At 37.8% G+C, this 24198-nt stretch overlaps 1 pseudogene; it reads right to left on the minus strand.

Annotated features, from left to right (window-relative positions):
- LOC121324062 overlaps nucleotides 1–24198 on the minus strand; it is a 50557-nt pseudogene that overhangs the window by 17850 nt on the left and 8509 nt on the right.

The raw sequence follows: 24198 nt of genomic DNA on the forward strand, positions 1-24198 counted from the left end.
TCCCAAAGGCAGCAGGCCGTGAGCCATGCAGTTTCTAATTATACACAATGTACAAACATGGTGATATATTTTTTTTTTCACTGCTGACTAAAGGAATACCAGCAGTTGAAAGAAAATGAGAAGCTCAAGAGAAAGGTCAGACTAAAATGTTGTTCATTGAATCAGATGATCATGACAGATCTAATGGCTGAAAAATTAAAAAAAAAATACTCCACAACCTCAATTTAATATTATTGTGTGTGCAGTTATTAACTCACAGAATAAATCAACACTGTAGTTAACGAACAACATGCTTCACCATATAACACCCATATGTATTAAGTACATTAAAAATGCAGTGGTGAGTGCAAGATTTATTCATTTTACTACCACAAAAACCATCACCTTCACACAAAGAAACACAGAAATCTTGTTAATTGAAAATGACAGGAGTTTTGGTTAGTGTTGTAGGGGATGTATCCATTTTATGTAAAGCACTAATTTAATTTCTTATGTATTTCAAAATAATATTTTCTTGTTATAATGTAAAGGTTGGTACATGCAATGGTCATTCATGTGTACATTTGTTTTGTTATCTGGATAAAGCCTCTCCAGTCTAAGACACCATTAATTACACATGCCTTTGTGTATATATGGACACATATGACAAAGTAGTCAAACCCAACAACAACACTGTTTTTCAACTACCAATACTCACACATAAAAGAGCGACTGGTCATCAGCAGGTATGCAAGAAGACCTAGAATGTGAAAAGCATATGACGCAGCAACTTTTCTACTGGCGTTTTGAAACAGACATGTTTCGTACTGAGAGTGAGATGCAGCGTTCATCAGCAGAAACCAAACATTGCCCTTATGTTTCTCAAGGATAAAAAAAAAAGTGAAACATATTCATTTTATTTTTTTTTTCACAAAAATGCTTGTTGTAAAGACCTTACTAAATATCTCTGTCAGCTGCATGATATAGAGGTCTTCCTCAAATAATTATTTTCAGAGAAACAGGTTTGTTTCATCAGTATCAATTCTGGTGGGCATAAACACCACCTTATATATTCCCGTTCCCGGAGCAGTTTGGATAAAGAGGGTTTTTTTTTTTTTTTTTTTTTTTTTTATCAGAACAAAACTAGACTAGGCTTTTTTTTTTTTTTTTTTAACAATAGCCTAGAACAGTTTTAAGAACAATAAACTTTTTGTTATATTCATTAAAACAGCCTTTAAAAAATAATATATACAGTACGGTGAAAAAGTATTTACCCCCATCTGATTTTCTGCATTTTTGCACATTTAACCCAACTTAACCCAATTAAAGGGATAATTAGGGTCAGCTGTTTGAATACAATCAACTGATTTGGGCCAGCCCTGTCCAATATAAATCTGACTAACTTTGGCCCTTACCATCAGAGTGAAGTTGTCAGCACACAGGTTCTAGAAGCACATCATGCCACGATCGAAAGAAATTCCCGAAGACCTCCGGAAAAAAGTTGTTGATGCCTATCAGTCTGGAAAAGGTTACAAACCCACTTCTAAGGCTCTGGGGCTCCACAAAACCACAGTCAGAGCCATATTGTCCAAATGGAGAAAGTTTGGGACAGTAGTGAATCTTCCCAGGAGTGGCCATCCTGCCAAAATCTCTCCAAGAGCAAGGCGTAAAATCGTCCAGGAAGTCACAAAGAACCCTAGAACAACATCCAGGGATCTGCAGGCCTCTCTTGCCTCTGCTAAAGTCAGTGTTAATGACTCCACCATCAGAAAGACATTGGGCAAAAATGGGATTCATGGCAGAGTAGCAAGGCGGAAACCACCGCTCACTAAGAGGAACATGAATGCTCATTTCAACTTTGTGGAAAAGACGTGGATGATCCTCAAGAGTTCTGGAACAATATTCTATGGACATATGAGTCAAAAGTGGAACTTTTTGGCCAACGTGGGCCCAGTTATGTCTGGCAACAACAAAACACTGCATTCCACAGTAAGAACCTCATACCAACAGTCAAGCATGGTGGTGGTAGTGTCATGATTTGTGGATGCTTTGATAAATCAGAACATGGGTTACTTGCCACCATTGAAGGAACCATGAATTCTGCTCTGTATCAGAGAATGCTACAGGAGAACATCAGGCCATCCATCGGTGAGCTGAAGCTGAAGTGCAGCTGGGTCATACAGCAAAACAATGATCCGAAACACACATGCAAGTCTACATCAGAATGGTTGTAGAACAAGAAATTGAAAGCTTTGGAATGGCCTAGTCAAAGTCCAGACCTAAACCCCATTGAGATATTGCGGCAGGACCTGAAACGAGCAGTTTATGCTCGAAAACCCACAAATGACATTGAGTTGAAGCAGACCTGCATGAAAGAGTGGGCCATAATTCCTCTACAGTGCTTGAGAGACTGATCAATAACTACAGGAAGCGTTTGGTTGCAGTTATTGCTGCTAAAAGTGGCGTAACCAGTTACTGAGTCTAAGGGGGCGATTACTTTTTCACACGGGGGCATTGGGTGTGCATAAGTTTCTTTAATAAATAAAATAAGTACTTTTTCACAGCACTGTATATATACATTCAGAATCAGGATTCGATCAATCGCTGATAAAAATAACTATTTCCTGACTTGAGCATTTACAAATGATCAAATAACTAAATTAAAGGTTATTTCGGTCTTTGGGCAAATTGAGCAAACAGCTCCAGAACAGATTCTGAAGATGCTGCTCAATCTGTGTTTGTTTAGGTGCTGATTGTGGTCTGGAAAACCTGTTTTCTAAAAAGTGGTAGTTCACCCATTCATATGATTTATGAGACTATTAAACATTTAATGAGCATATTTCTTTCTTTTCTTTCCTTTTTGTAGCTGAACAAGCAAACAAAAACTGAAATGCAACTTTAAACACTTCAAATAAAACAAACATGGAAATGGCAAAAAACTCACCGTTTTGGTTCTCTTATTACATTCCACATAACAGAAAGTCGCAAGAAAAAAATATACAAATATAAGATCTATGCAAAAATAACTACACATTTCCAGCAAGTTGGGCATTGTTTAAACAAGGCATTTCAGAATAACATGCTTGCCTTTTTCCTGTCCCATGAATTTCTGACTCGCTATAAAGCAGCACAACACTTTGAATAAAATGGCCTTCCATATTGATCTCTATGCGTGCATGTGCATAATCTTTGCTTGTTTACTTTAGCTGTCTAGAACTTTTAAATAGAAGCTCAAGAGCTGATATGTGGATCCTGTGTATTATTTTAATCTCACATTTAACACAGAGATCTTTTTAATTTGTCATTGTTTAAACTGTCACGCAACTTCTAGCGAGTTGGTAAATAAGTGCAAGGAATTTTTGTAATTTCTAGCAAATACATCTGAATTTTGTATCCGAATACATATCAAAAAATATTTGTTCAAATATTCGGATATTTGTCCCAGCACTAATATATATATATGGTTTTTTTCGTGATATAGGTCTTTGTCCCATAATAATATTATAATATATATATATATATATATATATATATATATATAATGAAGGATTTTTAATATATTATATATATATTTGTAACACAGTGACTGAAATCAAGGACAACACTGGGGGGGTTGAAGGTAGTCTTCAACAGGACCGTTTATTAGTTTCAGATTTCAAACAAAACACAAAAACGTCGCATCACAGGACACAAAAGAAAAAGCCTATCTCTGCACAGAGCTCTAACTGAACACAAACTTCCCTAACTACGGCTGGAACGGCTAAGCCGCTTATCCAACAAACAAACCAGTGATCCAAATAGTAAACAACCACAGGGTTATTTTCTTTGCTAAGGTCTTGTCCCTTTTTCCCCAGAAATAGGTTTTTTCACTTGCCTTTTGTCTTCCAGACTCTCTCCACTTGCAATCACCCAGCACAGAAAAAGAGGCAGCTTATATCTCTTGCATGATTAGCTAATTGGACCCAGCTTGTTCCCAGTTGCTCCTATTAATCAGCTAGTTAAGCATTTGGGGGAGAGAACTGGCCCACATCCCCCTAGTGGCCATTCTGAACATAACCGTTATTTTCCAATAGTTATGATCAAGCGGTCTCCGGGAACAGCACCCTCTTCATTCTCAAGCTGACATACCTATTTTCCAACACCATTACACACACCTTATTACAATATATATATATATATATATATATATATATATATATATATATATATATATATATATATACACACACACACACACACACACGCACACACACACACACAAGCTGCTGTGTAAAAGTCTTAAACATGTGGCATTTTTCTACTTTTAGTAAATTCATGAAGCTCATAATACATCAAAGCCTCCACTAGTGTTTTCTACTATTATAACAACCTTGACTTGCATAAAGAAGGAAAAACATTGAATGAAATAGCTCACATCACTTGATTTTCAAGGTGTGGTATCCGAAGCATAATCAACAAGTACAGAGAAACATAATCTGTAATTGACAAACCCAGGACTGGAAGACCCAAAAAGCTGCCTAACAAGGATGCACAATACTTGAAGATAAAGTCCTTAAGGAATAGAAAGAAGACAAGCGTTGAATTGACAACAGAACTGGCAGAAGGCACTGGTGTCGTTGTCCATCAAATCAACAGTACGAAGGTCACTCTTGAAATCAGGACTTAAAGGATGTGTTTCAGTAAGAAAGGGGAACAAGACTAAAAGGCTAAAATACACACAAGAACACAGAAATTGGACTATGGTACAATGGTCAAAGGTGCTTTGGACTGTTGATGGATGGATGGACACCAATCAGAGAACTGTTGGGTAAACATTTGAACACTACTGTATGTTATCCTAAATAAGTATTTTGATAAGACAATAAAAGTTAGATAGTGATTAATTCAATGCCCATAACTGTCTGCATCCACAGCTATTTGTATGTGCCATGCACAGATGCAAGAGTCTGTTAACCCAAAAGAATATATGGTAGGACCACAAAATTAGGAAAATAAAATGTGTGAGGCACACTGTTGGCCCAGTAATGGCAGATAAGTAAGTTTATAGCATCACTGAGGTGCATGGATTTCAGACTACTTAGTGCACATTCTGCTGCTAGTTTGAAGAGCTCAAACTAAGGAAGGCAATTCACAGGTCAGACTACTGAGCTAAATATTAGTGTGCATTCCTCTTCTTGTAAATGTAGTGGGCCGTACATATAGTAGCTGACATACATTATCACTCATTCAGTAAACAAATATCACAAGACAGTTGGCCAAGAAATATTAATGAGAAATTAAATCAATGTTGAAAGCTGCCAAAACTCAGGTTTCAACACCATTGTATACGCACTATATAATAATAAATTCACACATATCAGTACATCATTCTTTATCAGTGGGTTTCAGTATCCAAGATTCTTGTTTATTTATTGTAATATTTTTTTGATTAAGATAGCATTAACAATTGTTCATCTTTTGTTTATTTGCTCTGTTGATCGCACTTTTCCCCCAGATAAAACGTTAATTGAATTCTCCCTCATGTTTCCCAACTCCTTACCTTATGTCAGGCCCAATAAGAGAGTGTCTTCTCAACATAGCACGGGCCTGTGCATTAGTGAGGTTAGTGGCTGGCTCCCCATTAATAGCCAAGAAGATACAACTCATCAGGGAGCCGTGGATAATTGAAGTCGTGGATGAATGCGGTGTGGATAAATGAGGTTCTACTGCACCTACATTCTCCTCATTTAGTGTTAGGCATACTTGTGCTGCCATCTGCTGGTTGGAAAGGGCCATTAAAGCATAAATAAAAAACAATGTTCTCTCTTATTGCATTTTGTGCCACTAGCATAAGTTAGGAGACAGTACTTTAAGAGCACATTGCAGCAAATTAGTGGCACATTACACCTTTATGAATCAGCCAGTATGTATGCTAATCTGGAGGGGGACATATTAGGGCTCTCAACTTTAAAGTCACTAAAAGAGCATATATATCTGGCTTTATGAATTAGACGGAAAGAAGCTGTCATTAATAGCCTTTACTGGAACACGAAACTTGCGGATGAACTGTGTGAATCCAGGCCTAAAAGTACTGTATGTATTGACAACTATATTGCTTATGTGTTGCTAGATACATGTTCTCCAATGAAAGAACAGTTAGGCATGATTAAACAAATCACTTTTGAGAACTTACAGTGCTGGAGTGAGCAGAGACTGTGTTTGCTGCAGATGGTGTTCGGGAGACCATAGGACTGACGAGCTGAGGGATGGGACCCCTCACTATGACTAGCTGGACCTTCTCAGAGTCTTTCTGGAGGATGCTGACTGCTTGCTGATGAGTGATGGTCTGATTAAGTGCTTGTCTATTGATGTCTAAGATTTGATCTGCCTCTTTCAGCTTTCCGGCACTGTAAAAATAATGCCACAGACAAAAAGTAAAACAGCTAATAGAATCACACTTTATTTAGCTTACAAAAAACCTCAAAACCCAGTGTCTATACAATTTTAGTTTTTAATTTTTTACCGATGTGCTGCACTGCCCTCCTGAATTTCCTGCACAAAGATCCCCAGTTCTCCTTTGTTTTCGCTCTTCAGACCAACCACACTGAAGCCCAGACTTCCACTGTATGGCTTTACCAGCTCAATGTACTCCAGATTTTTGCCCTGTAGGGATAACGGGAATACGAGAAAGCCATCTTTACATTATACATGTCTGCTCTATCTCTTTAAAAAGTAGTAAACAATGATGTTTACAAAAGACTAAGCAAGCAGTTCTACTTACAAAAAAATACAGAAAATGCATTGCCTTAGTTCTCTGGGCTTTACCATGCGTACCTGTACTTTATCATGCATTCAATATGCTTTATTACCCTTTACTATGCTTTTACTATGGTAAACACACCTATGAGTGCAGGTGCTTTTACCATTTAAGTTATTTAACATTTGCGGCTGGTTTCACAGACCCCAGTTAGTTAAGGTAGTCCAAGATCATGTGCTGTATGTTTAAACTGACACTAAAAAATAAAACCTGAGGAACACATTTTTTTTTTTTTTTTAATTATTATTATAGCCAAAGAAGGTCCTTAGCAAACTGTATCACAATTGGACTGATAGATGCAAAACATATGTCTGCCTATCTCCCCTGCCAAGGGTATATATAACCAGCAGGCGATTAGAAAGAGGAAAACAATATGATATCATATCTTAGTAATTCAGGAATCCCACACCACTTTATAGAACATTATCCAGTGTTTCTCGGGTCAAAAAGAGTTCTTAACTAAGCGACAGGATCAACAGTGTGCTATTTACAGTGTATTAGTCTCATTATATTGTACGGTTGTTCAAGGGACTAGGAAAAATGAACACATTCTTCTTTACTATGCTTTTACGATGGTAAATGTTTATAAGGGATTAGACAGTTGACATCCACATCTATGATTGCTGACTTGTAAAATGTAACCAAACTAAATTCTTTAACATTTGCGGCTGGTTTCACAGACCCCAATTAGGTAAGGTAGTCCAAGATCATGTGCTGTATGTTTAAACTGTAAACTATACAGGTAGCATAGGCACAAGTTTGTCATTCCTGAATGTAAGGGAGCAGAAAATGACAAAATTCGCTCAGTTAAACAGAGAAAAAAGACTAATTACTTTAAGAAATGAAGGTCAATCTTTAAGACAAATCACAAGAACTTTGAAGGTTTCTGTAACTGCTGTGGCCAAGACCAGCAAACGATTTGAAGAAATTGGCACTCATGACGACCGAATAAGATCAGGCAGGCCAAGGGTGACCTCAGAATCAGAGAACAAGTTCACAAGTCTGTGAAACCGACGATTAACTGCCCCTGAAATACAAGCTCAGCTAAATGCTACTAGAAGTACAGATGTTTCAACATCAACTGTTGAGAGGACATTGTGCGAAGTTGGCCTAACTGGAAGAATTACTGCAAAGAAACCATTGTTAAGAGTGCAGAATAAGAGGAAGAGACTTGCCTGGGCCAAAAAACACAGAAACTGGACGTTTGAGGAGTGGAAGTCGGTCTTATGGACCGATGAGTCAAAATTTGAAATATTTGGGTCCAACTGCTGAGTATTTGTAAGACGCAGAGAGGGTGAGTGCATGAGTTCTGCATGTGTGATTCGCACTGTCAAACATAGAGGAGGCAGTGTCATGGTCTGGTGTTGCTTTGCTGGTGACAGAGTTGGTGATCTTTAAGTCCATGGCAAGCTCAACCAGCATGGCTATCATAGCATACTTCAGAGGCATGCCATTCCATCAGGATTATGGCTAGTTGGGCAGTCCTTCACTCTTCAGCAAGATAATGACCCGAAAATTGTGCAAAGTTGTGCAATGACTATCTGGCGAAGAAGGAAAGTGAAAGACAACTCAATCTAATGACCTGGCCTGCCCAGTCTCCAGACCTCAAACCCATAGAACTTGTATGGGACAAACTGGACAGAAGAGTCAAAGCAAAGCTATGTACAAGTGCCATACATCTCTGGGAATTGCTGCAGAAGAGCTGGGAAGACATGTCGGGTGATTTCCTGCTGTAACTTATTAACCAAATGCCTCGTGTTTGTAAGGCAAAGGGTGGCTATTTTGAGAAATCGAAGATTTAGAGACAATTTTCAATTTTCTTCAACATTGCTTTGATACTCTTGATGTTTTGTTTTGTATATTGTAGCATGTGTTTTCATTTTCAAGTATTTACATAAACGTAAACATTGTCAATTCTGAAAAAAACCTAGTTTCCAGCAAGTGTACTCAAACGTTTCACTGATACTGTGTGTGTGTGTGTGTGTGTGTGTGTGTGTATATATATATATATATATATATATATATATATATATATATATATATATATATATAATACACACACACACACACACACAGTGGCTCTCAAAGTATTCACCCCCCCTTGGACTTTGTCTTAGTTGAATGGAGTCCACCTGTGTGTAATTAAGGTGTTTCACATGATTTCAGGTTAAATACACCTGTCTCTGGGAGGTCCCACAGTTGGTTAGTACATTTCCTAACAAAAAGTACATCATGAAGGCGAAGGAACATTCAAAGCAAATCCGGAATAAGGTTCTTCAAAAGCACCAATCAGGGGTAGGATATAAGAACATTTCCAAGGCATTGAATATCCCCCGGTGCACAATAAAGTCCATTCTTAAGAAATGGAGAGAATATGGCACAACTGTGAGTCTGTCTAGAACAGGCCGTCCTCAAAAACTGAGTATCTGGGCGAAAAGGGCACTAGTCAGGGAGGCTACCTATGGCAACTGTAAAGGAGTTACAGTCTTGTAACTGACACTGTGCATAAGGCAACAATAGCCTGGGTGCTTCCGAAAACTGACCTTTATGGGAGAGTGGCAAAAAGAAAGCCATTGTTGAAAAACAAACTCACATCAAATCTCGGCTAGAGTTTGCCAGAAGGCATGTGGGAGACTCTGAGACCAAGTTGAAGAATATTCTATGATCTGATGAGACCAAAATAGAGCTCAACGCGAAACGTTATGTTTGGCTCAAGCCTAACATCGCACATCATCCTGAGACCACCATCCCTACAGTAAAGCATGGTGGTGGCAGCATCATGCTATGGGGATGCTTCTCTGCATCAGGGCCTGGAAAGCTTGTGAAAATAAAGGGCAAAATGGATACAGCAAAGTACAGAAAAATCCTGGAGGAAAACCTGCTGAAGTCTGCAAGAGACCTGGGACTTGGGTGAAGGTTTATCTTCCAGCAGGACAATGACCCCAAACACAGCCAAAGCCACACTGGAGTGGCTTAAAAACAAAAAGGTCAATGTCCTGGAGTGGCCCAGTCAAAGCCTAGACCTCAATCCAGTTGAGAATATGTGGAAAGGGTTGAAAATTGCTATTCACCAAAGGTCCCCATCCAACTTGACTGAGCTTGAGCAAATTTGCAACGAAGAATGGGCAAAAATTGCAGTGTTCAGATGTGCAAAGCTGGTAGATACTTATCCAAATAGACTCATGGCTGTAATTGCTGGCAAATGTACCTGTACCAAATATAGGGGGTGAATACTTATGCAATCAATTATTTTCTGTTTTGTATTTGTCATTAATTTAGAACAATTTGTAGATTTTATTTTTCCCTCACACATTATGGACATTTTTTGTGTTGATCAGTGGCAAAAACTCCTAATTAAATTCATTTTGATTCCATGTTGTAACAAAATAACAAGTGGAAAAGTCCAAGGGGGTTGAATACTTTTGAGAGCCACTGTATAATATACACCCTCACTATAACAAACCTGTTGGGGTCCAAGCCTTTTGTTCGTTATATCGACGGTTTGTTATAGCATAAGGACAATCAAAATGAACGATACACTGTTGGAGTAAGTTAATGAGATGAGATTGTGAATAAGTAGAATTACATGTACCTGTTTATCTCATGTATGCAGTTTTCTGCCTTTGCTTTATCCAGTTTTTTAAATAATTAAAACGCAGTACAAAAAGCAAAAATCCCGAATTGAAGCTAAACTTTTATTCAAAATCAAATTGACATGAATCGTTTCAAAGTGCACCAAATCGTAATCCAACATGCAAGAATACCAAACTCATCTTTTATTCCAAATCAACCAGACATGAAAATTTTGACATGAAAAGTTTCAGATCCTCAGGTATTTTTTTTCTTTAATCAGTTTTGCTTTTTGACAACCTATATTCATTACATGCCTGCGTTACTACTTTTTTCAAAAGATTAATATAGTTTCTAGCTTTGTTGCAACATAAAATGATTTTGGTTTTGGAGGCAGTTACACAGTGAGCTTCTTATTAAGAAAAAAAGTGTAGACTTCACAGTGAGGTGGCATCTCGTGCGTACACACCGGGATGTTGACAGTGTGTGTATATTGTAACAACAATCCTTAATACTATAAGCATGAGCCTTCAGTTGATTCAATGTCAGACTAGATATTTATGATACTAATAAATAAACAAAGACAATCTGCCAACTGTTAACTAACAATTAACAGGTCACTGTGGGCCACGATCTACACCGCTAAAACAAATTCATTTTTAAAAGGAATCTCAGGGTGGAACAATCCTGTCTTTGTTTACTCGCTTCTCTCTCTGCTTCTCACAAAACAAACACTCACCCTGTCACTGGTCTTTAGCTCCAGTTAGTCCCGCCTTGCCCCACTCCATGGCCAATCACCAGCTGCTCCTCCTACTATAAGAGTTCGAGGACTTCAAAGACCTCATATTCGTTACAATATTATCTTTTTTTTTATTTGGGGGGGGGGGGGGGGGGGTCATTATAGTTGAAGGTTTGTTATAATGAAGGGCGTTATAGTGAGGGTATACTGTATATACAAGTGTCTTAACCATTCCGCCAAAATAATATCTGATCTGTTCAAAAGTTAAACATTTCACAACAGTCTTTTATATGTCACATGTTAAAACAGAAAAAGTTATAGACAGATTGGCAGATACCTCTCTATACCCTCAAATTCTGATACTCACAATATCATACCGCTTAACAACTTTTATCATAACTGGTACCGGGCAAAATATATATATAATATATTATAATATATATATATTATATATATATATATATATATACTCAAGTCAATTATCTGATCTTTGATCAACCATACTGTCTAATCAACTGAACGCACCTGTAATCACGTGATCAATTACGTGTGGTGTACTACACACAAAGCTTCTGCTGCTAAAACGGCTACAAGATTTAGCCGCCAAAAAAAGGACCAGCAGACTGAGGCAAATGAAAATTACAGAATTATTAAGACCACAAAAACCTTAGATGGAGCACTGTGTGCTTTAAATTGTTGCAGTGAAGCAAATTAAAACAGCCACCTTATTCTCGATTTTTCTTCGTCAGTAAGGCCTGAAGATCATGTCTATTTTATTGAGCAAACAAGAACTTTTATTTTACTCATTTCAATTGCACGTTATTACAATGCCTTAACAGCAAGTATCCAAGTATAGAAACATTTTACTGCATTTTTGAAGTTTATGATTCGAAAAGTTCCGTAATGTGTCAAAGTTGTATTCTTTGATGATTTTCAAAGTTTGCTATATTTTAGGCCCCTTACGTTTAATTACAGTATTTTATTAACTTAACTGTAGGTGTTAAAATTTTACTGAATTGCATTAATTTAATGATTTGTAAAGCTTTGTAATTTGTGTATGCTTAATGTGACAGAATAGGTTACTAACTATATATCATCAGTAAAGCTACAATCATGGTGTTTCCATGCAGGTCAATTTACATGTGAAATGGTGATGCACGTGCACGTTTGGGAGAATTACTTGGTTAAATTAGGTTTGTGGCCACAAAAAAAAAAAAATGGATAAAGACTGGGATAGGGTAAATCTCATTTACTAGTGTAAATGTCAAAACACGTAGGAAAATCCAAGCCCAGTTTCGCATGGAAACCCACATTTCACATGTAAATGTTAATAAGCATGTTTATTCTTAACTATAAATATTGCAAGGGAGCAGATCAGTTGTTACTGTGGATTCCAAGATGGCAGAAAGCAATGGCTGATGGGTGATTTTATGGTTAGCAGTGGTGTAGTTCACCTTAATGATAATGCAGGCGTTTTTTTTTTTTTTTTTTGTTATTGATTTTTGCTGTGTCTGATCTGTCATGTTGTATATCTCTTGTGGGTTTACAGTTCTGTATAAAACCACTTACGATGAACTGCGTTATACCCTTGTTATAGTATTAATCCAGCTGTTTGAGAATACCCTTGCTGCTTAAATGTCTAACTAAATTAACTCCCATCCTTTTTTTAAATCCCAGCTGTCCAAAGACAACGAGTGTCTGCCCTCCACGTTAATAAATATAGTTGGTGAACTGGATGTCACAAGCCAGCTCAATCGTCCAAAACAGTGCAACAACATCCAACAAGTTGTTGATGCTCTCTCAGAACTGACTGTTTGCATCATCAATATTTAACATAACAACAAATCCAACACAACTTAAAAGAAAGGAGAGAATCTCTGACAGCAAGAGACTCCTCAGATCAATCCTGTCCAATTGAAACTGGCAGCTGAGGTAACCTTCATAGTTGCTGAGTCCGCTTATAATAAGCAGAATTGGAATGGGAAGTCTTTGGACGGGCTGGCCTGACAGTTCATTTCCTGGGTCGGGAAGTCTGTCAACCCGGAAGAAGGCGAGACTCCGTTGTACGAACCTAAACGAGGTAGCAGCTGTAAGCAATAGAGACAGCTGCAATCGCTTACCAAAGTCATGCATGATAACATAAAGGGGACGGAGAATCATAAATCTTTTCCTTCACTTGGTTTATATTGAGAAACTGGAAGGACCGTGTGAGACGCAGAGAAAGCGTTGTAAGAGTATTTTGTGAGTGTTTGTATTTCTTGTTGTTAGTAACGAACCCGGAGCTGTCGCCACGGGCCAGCACAAAACCGGATCAATACTGCACTAGTCACGGTAAACATTGTTATCACCACTTGTTCACAAATATAGCATGTATTATATTGTACTTCACCACAAGCACTGAGAGCACTCACTCATCGTGTGTGTGTCAAATTATGTGTGTTTAGTACTGAGTTTATTGTTTACAGGACTGCAACCCTTTTCACTACTGTGCAATACACATTGTTGTGTATCGCCAGCTCATTATTATTTGCTGGTTGATCATCAGACCTTTGGATTAATAACAATTAAGAAAACCATTTCATCTGCACTTTGTTGTCTGTTTGTTCTTGGGATTACTGCACCTGCTATACACCTGCTACTAATTACCACTTTGCCACACTGCCCCTTTCAAGTGTCCACTACCTGTAGTATTTGCCCAGGTGTGGTGTTAAATGCTTCCTCAGCAGCGGTCATCCATCTGGACGGTAGGGTTTCTAAATCAAAGCCAGGGTAGTACACACAGCAGGCTGTTTTGCCTGAATGAAATATATATATATATATATATATATATACACACATACACACATATCGCCGGTTTTCAGCTACGGTGATCTGCAATACCTGTTGGTCAGTTTCATTTTATACCTCCAAGTTTATTTTTAATTAATGAGTCGTAAGATAAATTAGTTGAAACAGTATTCACTATCGCCCCAGACTTGGTCACCAGGCTACAGTCTGACGAGTGTGTGCCGGGGTGCCCGAGTTAACCTATTTCGCTACATTGGTGTCAGAAGTAGACTCAGGTACCCTAGGACACACTCGCCGGACTATAACCTGGTGAGCAAGTCGGGGGCGGACTTGAGGCTGGCAGGGGAGAGTGTAGCGTGCACGGGGGGGGGGGAAGACAGCAGCAGGGCTGGTAGGTGACGTAATCACATACATATACATAAGCCCGATATACGCTCCTTGCAAAGAAGCCATCTCTTTTGTACATCGGTATCGGTGCTATGCTGGAGTGCAAGAGGTCCCAGGTTCGCGCCCGCCCTCCACCTGTGCGTGGATTGCCCTGTGTGATGCGCCTGCCTGAGGAAACTGAGGTTCGCTACAGTATTAACAATAACTGCAACCACTTTGCGCAGTCAAAAGAGCTGTGATACGATGTGTCCCCTACAGAAAATACTGAAGATGCACAGCTTAACTGTCTGAGCCTGATGTATTGCATCCATCTGCAACAGATGTGTTTTATGAACCAGGCTTTAATAGATTTTTCCATGATTCTGAAACAAACAGCATGTTGTAAAGAAAGCCTCTGTAAGTCTTTTGTTCTCCAATGCATTTGCTCTTCTGTCTTTCTAAAAAACAGCTCACTCACTGTCACCGATTTACACGATTGCTCGCTCAGCTATCTCATTCGCTGACTTACATAGCTAAATGTAAATGATTTGTGTACACAACCAAACAACTTACAGATACTCACAGATTTGCACTTTCAATGCAAGGCATACTGTATTTTTTAAAGGAAATGCAGGAAGTGCCAAACCAAAAGTGTTTTTACATCCATTTCAAACTTATTCTCATATTCACAATTTGCGTGACCTTGTGTACTAAGTGCATGTGTGTTAATGTTATTCTATATATTCTTAAAGGTACAGTAATTGTTATTAATGCCTGCTCGATTATCCATACAAATCGATTAAGCAAACTAGTATCGGTCCCAATTAGTTCAGATAATTGACTCTCTACTGTACTTAATGAAAAGCTGACAGAGCTGTGACTTTCTGAAATCTAACATGAAATACTGTACCATGACTACGGCTTACGGTAGACTTTCAAGGTATAATTTTATAGTTTATTTGATTACATGATGTTAAATAAAAAATGTGTAGGTGAAAAAAAAAAAGAATTCTTTACACATGGAATGAGTGACACCAGCTTTTCAGTGAAATGTATTTATGAAAATTTCAGCGAGTTAGGACAGGATCCTAAACAATTTTTTTTATTTTTTATTTTTTTCCCCATTGAAGAAATGCATAAGAATTTGTTTTGTTAAACTTGCTAAACTTCCTGATTATCAGGTTAGCGATGTGTTTTGAGGTTTGTCCCTTCTCCCGAATCTCAGTTTTTCATTCAAAAATCTAAATATGACAAACAGGTTTGAATAGAGTCTGTTTTGTAATTGTGTTCCTATGAACTACAAGTCATATTCTATACAGAAAAAAAAATGATGTAAAGGTAAATACTGGCCCAACTAGAGAAAAAAAAAAAAAAAAAAAAACTTAAGTGCTACATTCCTCAAGGCAACTCATTAGCCAAATAACTTAATTGTGTTCTTTTGGTGCTTATGGCTGGCTAATCTCTCAACCTAATATTAAAAGCCTGAGATGGGTTCCTTCAAATAAACAAGCATTCTTTAGGATCAATCCCAGGTCACCAACATTTAAAAAAGTACCAGCATAAAAATCAATGACACTTTTATGACACTTACCTTACAAAGCGCATGTGGTCCCGGAGCTTAGTTTGCATGGCAAATCCATTTATTTACTTTTTATAAGGCTTCACACTACAACTGTGGTGATAAGAGAAGACAGCAATGTCAAGCAGATAAAGAGTGAAATATAGTACTTAAGGTTTGTCACCTGCAAAAGTTGTATTAGTCAGCTTGGGTTTAAGCGGATTACAGAAAGTGCTTCTGCGTTGCGCATTAGTGAATTATTTCTGCTCCACTGCACACAGACTTCCCAACCTTCTGAAGCATGTTGCCATGACAATTTGAATTTGGTGAATTGGCCCATGTACTGTAAACAGAATGCTTCCTAAGCAGACTACTGTAAATAAAATACAAACCCCATCTTTAACGTTTTATTTTTGTTTCCTTATATAATGTATCAGTCTCATTCTAAATTCACAATGTCAAACCAACATGCAAAACAGCAAGTATCTTCTTTAAAATTTCACTGTATCGCAGCATTTAAAAGCAGATTAATTTTAAATTAAAACTGACAATCTGTAACCACTTTAGACAAAGAGAAGGAGATGTGATACCTTTTATTGGACTAACTAAATAATAATTATTCATGAGCTTTCAAGACCTCAAAGATCTCTTCTTCAGATGAAGGTCTATAACAATATTTAACAATATTTTTTGTAGAACACACAGCATCTGATAGCTGTAATTCCAGTTGAATTACATATTAAATGATGTGTTCTTTTTAAAACGAGGTTGAATAACAGGTAGCTTAAAAGGAATAGAGAGCACAGAGATCACTGCTGACCTGCTTTAAGAATGTTCCCAAACTAACTGCACAGCTGGTTGTGCTCTCAGCAATCTTGGTCATAAACTCTTAAGACTGCTCGCAGTCTGTGCAGCAAGATACCAGAAAGGATTAAAAATGGTGGATGAAAAGCTTGTTTACTATATGTTTACTAGTTGGTATTGTACTGTAATTTAAATTAAATTACCATATTTTATTAAGGGTGTTTTGAAACACTTCTGTACACTTCTGTAATAAAGAGGGGGTCACTAAAATAGTTGTGTGGTTAAACTTACTTCATTCTGTAGCTGTTATGTTTATTTTTTATTTTGGTAAGATTTTACATTGGAGCTTTGTGCTAACTGGTGGTCAATCTTTGTAGTTCAGCTATGTTAAAATAAGTACTAACCAAAATCAAATAGCCTCTTAAGTTTTATTAACATTGTTACTGCTGATAATCTTTAGGGCATGCATATACTAGATGAAACCGCTGCATATTAGTATTTCCTGTTGGTCTCATCGTCTGATTGCAAGTAGACAGGAAGCAACATTTATGCATTTTCCAAATTAAGAAATAAAACAGAAGCAAGAAAAGGGGGGCTAGTGGTTGTACAGTGATTGCTACTTAAAAGGAAGAAACTGAATTATCTAACACCCCATTCACATTAGCGGTTTAGGCCAGCCCAGGGCCGCCTTATCTCATGAGTGAACGCTCGAAAAATGAAAAGGAGGCGCTGGGCCGGGTGAAATTTAGACCAGCTTTTTGATACGGCCTAAAGTACCAATGCCGCCTCAGGGCCGGCCTATCTGCATGTGTGAACCCAACGCAGGCCCTGGACCGACCTTAACGCGTCAGTGCGGTGAGCGTAGTAGATCAAAACAATATCAGTTTTAAGGGGTAGCACCTGGGACGATGCAGAAATGAACACTTAGAGGTCCATTTATTCAATGCTTGTCAGGCTCGTCAGGTCCAAATTATTTTCACACGTGCTGTTTTAAATATATTCTTTTCCAGAGTGAAACAGGTTTAAAATGTATTGAATCGCAAAAGGACAGTCCTGCATCTCCAGCCAAGCCCCACCCCTTGTTCGCTGTATTTCTCGCATACCTCTTTATAGACGTAGATACTCTCCTGATCACTCGTTTTATCACCAAACTCAATAATGAGATCCAAGTCATTATTTTATTACTATAACATCTCAAAAATCTTTGCAAATGGCCGTGATATTCTTTGAGCGCTGGATGCAGAAGCAGCTATCTCCTTTATGTCCGTGTTATCTCTTTGGTGAAAACCTGCAAGTTTGTCCGAGAACTCTCAGAAATACTGAGCAGCAGGCCAGAAATAAACCCACCACGGACCTTGGATTTTATGGACCTACGGCAATCTCCAGCCCGTTAAATAGCAATGGGGAATGCACTGAATACACCAACACTTTTGATGATGATGATGCTGGGTCAGTCATGAATGGTAAGTATTTCTTAATTGTACAGCTTTCATTAAAATGCTAAAACTTGCACTCTCTCGCGCTCTGTGTGTGTGTGTATATACATTTCAGATTGTAGCTAAGATTGTAAATCTCAATATTGATAAATAATGCATACGACGTTGCATATTCAGTCACCATTAATATAATAATCTGTATTGTGACGTCCTTGTTTGATGCATTTATGCATGATCCAACACAATCGTTTCTTTCCACAGTAACCGACTGCACTGTCAACACACGTCTTTATCGTATCTTGTGCAATAAGTACAGTACCAACAGTGTTGCAAAAAATAAGATTGCCATATTTGCATACTGCAAATTTCCCAGCTGAATCTCTTATGTTGACTTCAGGGGATGCGATGTTTACGTCACTGTTTACATTCCCGACAAGCACTCTGCCACAATTTAGGCATCCTTTTCAGCCACACATGTGAATGCACTTAGGCCCCCAAAAACCTCAACTGTGAACGGAAATTTTGAGGCGGTTCAGAGGCGGTTCAGAGGCGGTTCAGAGGCGGCCCAAGGCCGACTCAATAAGTGTGAATGGAGTATATGAGGCTCTATTTGAGATTATCTAGAATGAATTACATCCATCCTGTAGATTGGCATGCCACGCCACAGTTTTAAATCGTATGTGATAAATACGCTTTTTAATCCTACCTGGTCTTTAAGTTGCTGGACAGAGCTCTGCAGGTTGAGAATCTGATGAAAGAGCAGGCTGTGCAGCACTGTCATTAACAAACTCAGCTTATCCTCATTCAGTGCGTCGCCACATTACTTTAATTTGGTCTGAAGACGGTCCAGTGCCTGCAGTGCACCCTGGGTATCTGCAGATATGATTGATTTAATGCATTGCTGGTAATAAGATCAGGAGTTGTGTCACTTGAAATGGGAGATATCCATACTGTTGTACAGTAAGCAAAAATGTAAATGTAATGAGATTTTCTGAACAAAAAGAACAAACATCCATGAAGGAGTAATGTACAGCGAATGGCATCTCGGAAGGAATACTTTGGATATGTGAAAAAATATATAAGAACATAAGGACATAAGAAAGTTTACAAATGAGAGGAGGCCATTCGGCCCATCTTGCTCGTTTGGTTGTTAGTAGCTTATTGATCCCAAAATCTCATCAAGCAGCTTCTTGAAGGATCCCAGGGTGTCTGCTTCAACAACATTACTGGGGAGTTGATTCCAGACCCTCACAATTCTCTGTGTAAAAAAGTGTCTCCTATTTTCTGTTCTGAATGCCCCTTTGCCTAATCTCCATTTGTGACCCCTGGCCCTTGTTTCTTTTTTCAGGCTGAAAAAGTCCCTTGGGTCGACACTGTCAATACCTTTTAGAATTTTGAATGCTTGAATTAGGTCGCCACGTAGTCTTCTTTGTTCAAGACTGAACAGATTCAATTCTTTTAGCCTGTCTGCATATGACATGCCTTTTAAGCCCGGAATAATTCTGGTCGCTCTTCTTTGCACTCTTTCTAGAGCAGCAATATCTTCTTTATAGCGAGGTGACCAGAACTGCACACAATATTCAAGATGAGATCTTACTAGTGCATTGTACAGTTTTAACATTACTTCCCTTGATTTAAATTCAACACTTTTCACAATGTATCCGAGCATCTTGTTAGCCTTTTTTATAGCTTCCCCACATTGTCTAGATGAAGACATTTCTGAGTCCTAGGTCTTTTTCATAGATTCCTTCTTCAATTTCAGTATCTCCCATATGATATTTATAATGCACATTTTTATTTCCTGCGTGCAGTACCTTACACTTTTCTCTATTAAATGTCATTTGCCATGTGTCTGCCCAGTTCTGAATCTTGTCTAGATCATTTTGAATGACCTTTGCTGCTGCAACAGTGTTTGCCACTCCTCCTACTTTTGTGTCGTCTGCAAATTTAACAAGTTTGCTTACTATACCAGAATCTAAATCATTAATGTAGATTAGGAATAGCAGAGGACCTAATACTGATCCCTGTGGTACACCACTGGTTACCACACTCCATTCTGAGGTTTTTCCTCTAATCAGTACTTTCTGTTTTCTACATGTTAACCACTCCCTAATCCATGTACATGTGTTTCCTTGAATCCCAACTGCGTTCAGTTTGAGAATTAATCTTTTGTGCTGGACTTTGTCAAAAGCTTTCTGGAAATCTAAATAAACCATGTCATATGCTTTGCAATTATCCATTATCGATGTTGCATCCTCAAAAAAATCAAGCAAGTTAGTTAGACACGATCTCCCTTTCCTAAAACCATGTTGACTGTCTCCCAGGACCCTGTTACCATAAAGGTAATTTTCCATTTTGGATCTTATTATAGTTTCCATAAGTTTGCATATAATAGAAGTCAGGCTTACTTTTCTGTAGTTACCTGGTTCAGTTTTGTTTCCCTTTTTGTGGATCGGTATTACGTTTGCAATTTTCCAGTCTGTCGGTACCACCCCTGTGTCAAGAGACTGCTGCATGATCTTGGTTAGCGGTTTGTAAATTACTTCTTTCATTTCTTTGAGTACTACTGGGAGGATCTCATCCGGCACAGGGGATTTGTTTATTTTAAGAGCTCCTAGTCCCTTTAACACTTCTGCCTCAGTTATGCTAAAGTTATTTAAAACTGGATAGGAACTGGATGACATGTGGGGCATGTTGTCAGTATCTTCCTTTGTAAAAACTTGTGAAAAGTAATCATTTAATATATTTGCTATTTTTTTTCTTCATCTACGATTTTGCCATTTGTATCTCTTAAACATTTAATCTCCTCTTTGAATGTTCTCTTGCTGTTGTAATATTGGAAAAACATTTTGGAATTGGTTTTAGCTCCCTTAGCAATGTTTATTTCTATTTCTCTCTTGGCCTTTCTAACTTCCTTTTTGACTTGCGTTTGCAGTTCTGTGTACTCTTTCTGCGTACTTTCTTTTTGGTCCTTTTTTAATGCTCTGTAAAGTGCCTTTTTTCGCTGAATATTTTTTTTAATTGATCTATTAAACCATTTTGGCAATTTAGTTTTACATTTAGATTTGTCTAAGTAATTGTTTTGCGCCTCTAGATCTACATTTTTGAAGAACAACCATCCTTCTTCTGTGGGTGTTTTCTCTATTTTACTCCAATCTACTTCTGTTAGTCTCTGTTTCATACCTTCATAGTTTGCTTTTCTAAAATTGTAAACCTTAGCTTTAGTCTTTACTTTTGGGGTTTTAAAAAACACTTCAAATGAGACCATGTTGTGGTCTGAGTTTGCTAGTGGTTCTCTGACCTCTGTTTTAGTTATTCTGTCTTCGTTATTTGAAAAGACTAAATCAAGGCATGCCTCCCCTCTAGTCGGTGCCTTGACAAATTGTGTTAGGAAGCAGTCATTTATTAGTAAGCAGTCATTTTATATGTAGCATTGATTGACCAGTGGTTAAGACAATGTGGTACTGTAACATTTAGGGGTAGATGTACTAAGATAGACCAGTCACAGACAACCACAGTATGCATTTTTGTTACAACAATTTGCAAAGTATACATTTTGTTGTATGTATTAAGAGAAAATATGTTAATGAAAAGAGCCGGAATACACTAATTTAAATATGTGTTGCGTCTTCTTAGCGAGCTCTCTAGCATATATTGAGAGTCATGTGACATTGTTCAAATAAATAGTGGGAGCTGAGTTGTGGTTTGTTGCAGCAGAGGGTGCCCAAAGGATAACGTCTATACATGCAAGAATCAAAATAACATTATTTTTGTTAAATGTAAATGTCATCTATACAATGCATTCTGTTCTGTATTCATTTGACCTATTTTAATACTGTTATATATATATATATATATATTATATATATATATATATATATATATATATATATATATATATATATATAGCTCTGGAAAAAATTAAGAGATCACTGCAAAATTATCAGTTTCTCTGGTTTTACTATTTATAGGTATGTATTTGGGTAAAATTAACATTTTTGTTTTATTCTATAAACTACTGACAACATTTCTCCCAAATTCCAAATAAAAATATTGTCATTTAGAGCATTTATTTGCAGAAAATGACAACTGGTCAAAATAACAAAAAAGATGCAATGTTGTCAGACCTCGAATAATGCAAAGAAAATAAGTTCAGATTCATTTTTAGACAACACAATACTAATGTTTTAACTTAGGAAGAGTTCAGAAATCAATATTTGGTGGAATAACTCTGATTTTCAAGCACAGCTTTCATGCGTCTTGGCATGCTCTCCACCAGTCTTTCACATTGATGTTGGGTGACTTTATGCCACTCCTGGCGCAAAAATTCAAGCAGCTTGGCTTTGTTTGATGGCTTGTGACCATCCATCTTCCTCTTGATCACATTCCAGAGGTTTTCAATGGGGTTCAGGTCTGGAGATTGGGCTGGCCATGACAGGGTCTTGATCTGGTGGTCCTCCATCCACACCTTGATTGACCTGGCTGTGTGGCGTGGAGCATTGTCCTACTGGAAAAACCAATCCTCAGAGTTGGGGAACATTGTCAGAGCAGAAGGAAGCAAGTTTTCTTCCAGGACAACCTTGTACTTGGCTTGACAAATTTCTAGAATATTTTTTTCACTTGGAAGTTGTGGTGTAGGATGTGTAAATAAATGAAAAAAAAAAACTATTTATATAAATTCCAGGCTATAAGGCAACAAAAAGTGAAAATTTTGAAATGTGTATGCACTATATATATATATATATATATATATATATATATATATATATATATATATATATATATATATATATATATGTGTTTTGTTTTTTTTATTTCTTTATATTTAGTGTTAGTAATCAGAACAAGAGCCTTAGGCTCTAAACTTCAAATATCGAATTTTGCTTTTGAAGTGTCCTGTGTAATTTTCAGATTCTTTTTGCATGATGCACAGTAATATATAACATTACCTTAACATATAATTGACAAAAGTAGTTTTATGTGTATGCTTTTTTTGTATTGTATTATGTTTATGCAATATAATTATGCAATAATACACATTATTATTAGTCAGAAATAAAATGAGATTGTACAGTTTGAGTTTGAGTAGTTAATATTAAGTTTGCAAGGTTTTCAGGCAAGAACTTTATAGTATCATTAATACAAATGCCTAGCACATTCATTGATCAATCTAAAAGCAAGTTCCAATCAGTCTATAAGGTATATAAACCTACTTCACAAACTCAGTTCTGCAATGCTTTCAAATTACCACCTCCCCAACCACCACCACCTCACTCCCAGCATTGATCGGAGGGGGTGGGGTGGGGGGAGGGTATATAATGCTCTCTGCCTAATATTTTTTGTTCATCAGGATGAACACATCTCATAGATTTATTATTTTAATGCAACTCCCCCCAGACTTGAATATGCCCGCTGCCTACAAGACCAACTGGACAAGGCCCATCAGTTCTCCAGAGGCCGTTTCCAAGCTGTAAGAGTCCTTCAGAAGCGTAACTGCAATGTGCGGGAGAAGGGGAGGCATTTTCAAGCCGGAGAGCTTGTCTGGGTATATGGGTCCAAGAGGAGTAAAGGACACTGCCTGAAGCTGGACAGCCCCTAGCTGTGACCTTGCAAAATTGTTGATTTACAGGATGAGGCTACACCCTTCTGGTCGCTACATAGTCCTTCACCATGATCGATTATCTCCTTATCAAAGTGACCGCAGACCAGGTGAGTTACTGCCTGATTCCCCTCCTTCGTTTAATTGACCATGACCACATAGGAGACTGCACCACCATACGTCTCCACCTGCATCATCAACCCCTGTTCTCGTCTCTGACCAACCAATTCTTGCAATCGGGGATACCCCGTCGTTGGATTCAACTGCCCCTGTGCTTTTGGAACCTGGTCAGTCCTGCCCTGGTCGGGAAGTGTTTGAGGGGGCAATATAGCGTTGGGGCAGCTGATTTACAAGACAATGTGGGAATGGACCTGATTATGGACTGGGGAAGGGGATGGGAGTAATCTGTAAATAATGTGTGTTTGAAAACTGTGTTATTTCAGATATGTTAATAATTCAAATGTGTTTATAAGTTTTCTATTAATACAGTAACAATAAATATCCTGCGCAAGATGCTGGAATGACAGAGCATGAGATGGGCACAAAAGGGCATGAGATGACAAC

The sequence above is a fragment of the Polyodon spathula genome, chromosome 1 (genome assembly GCF_017654505.1).
Source record: "Polyodon spathula isolate WHYD16114869_AA chromosome 1, ASM1765450v1, whole genome shotgun sequence".
In the NCBI taxonomy this organism is placed as follows: domain Eukaryota; kingdom Metazoa; phylum Chordata; class Actinopteri; order Acipenseriformes; family Polyodontidae; genus Polyodon; species Polyodon spathula.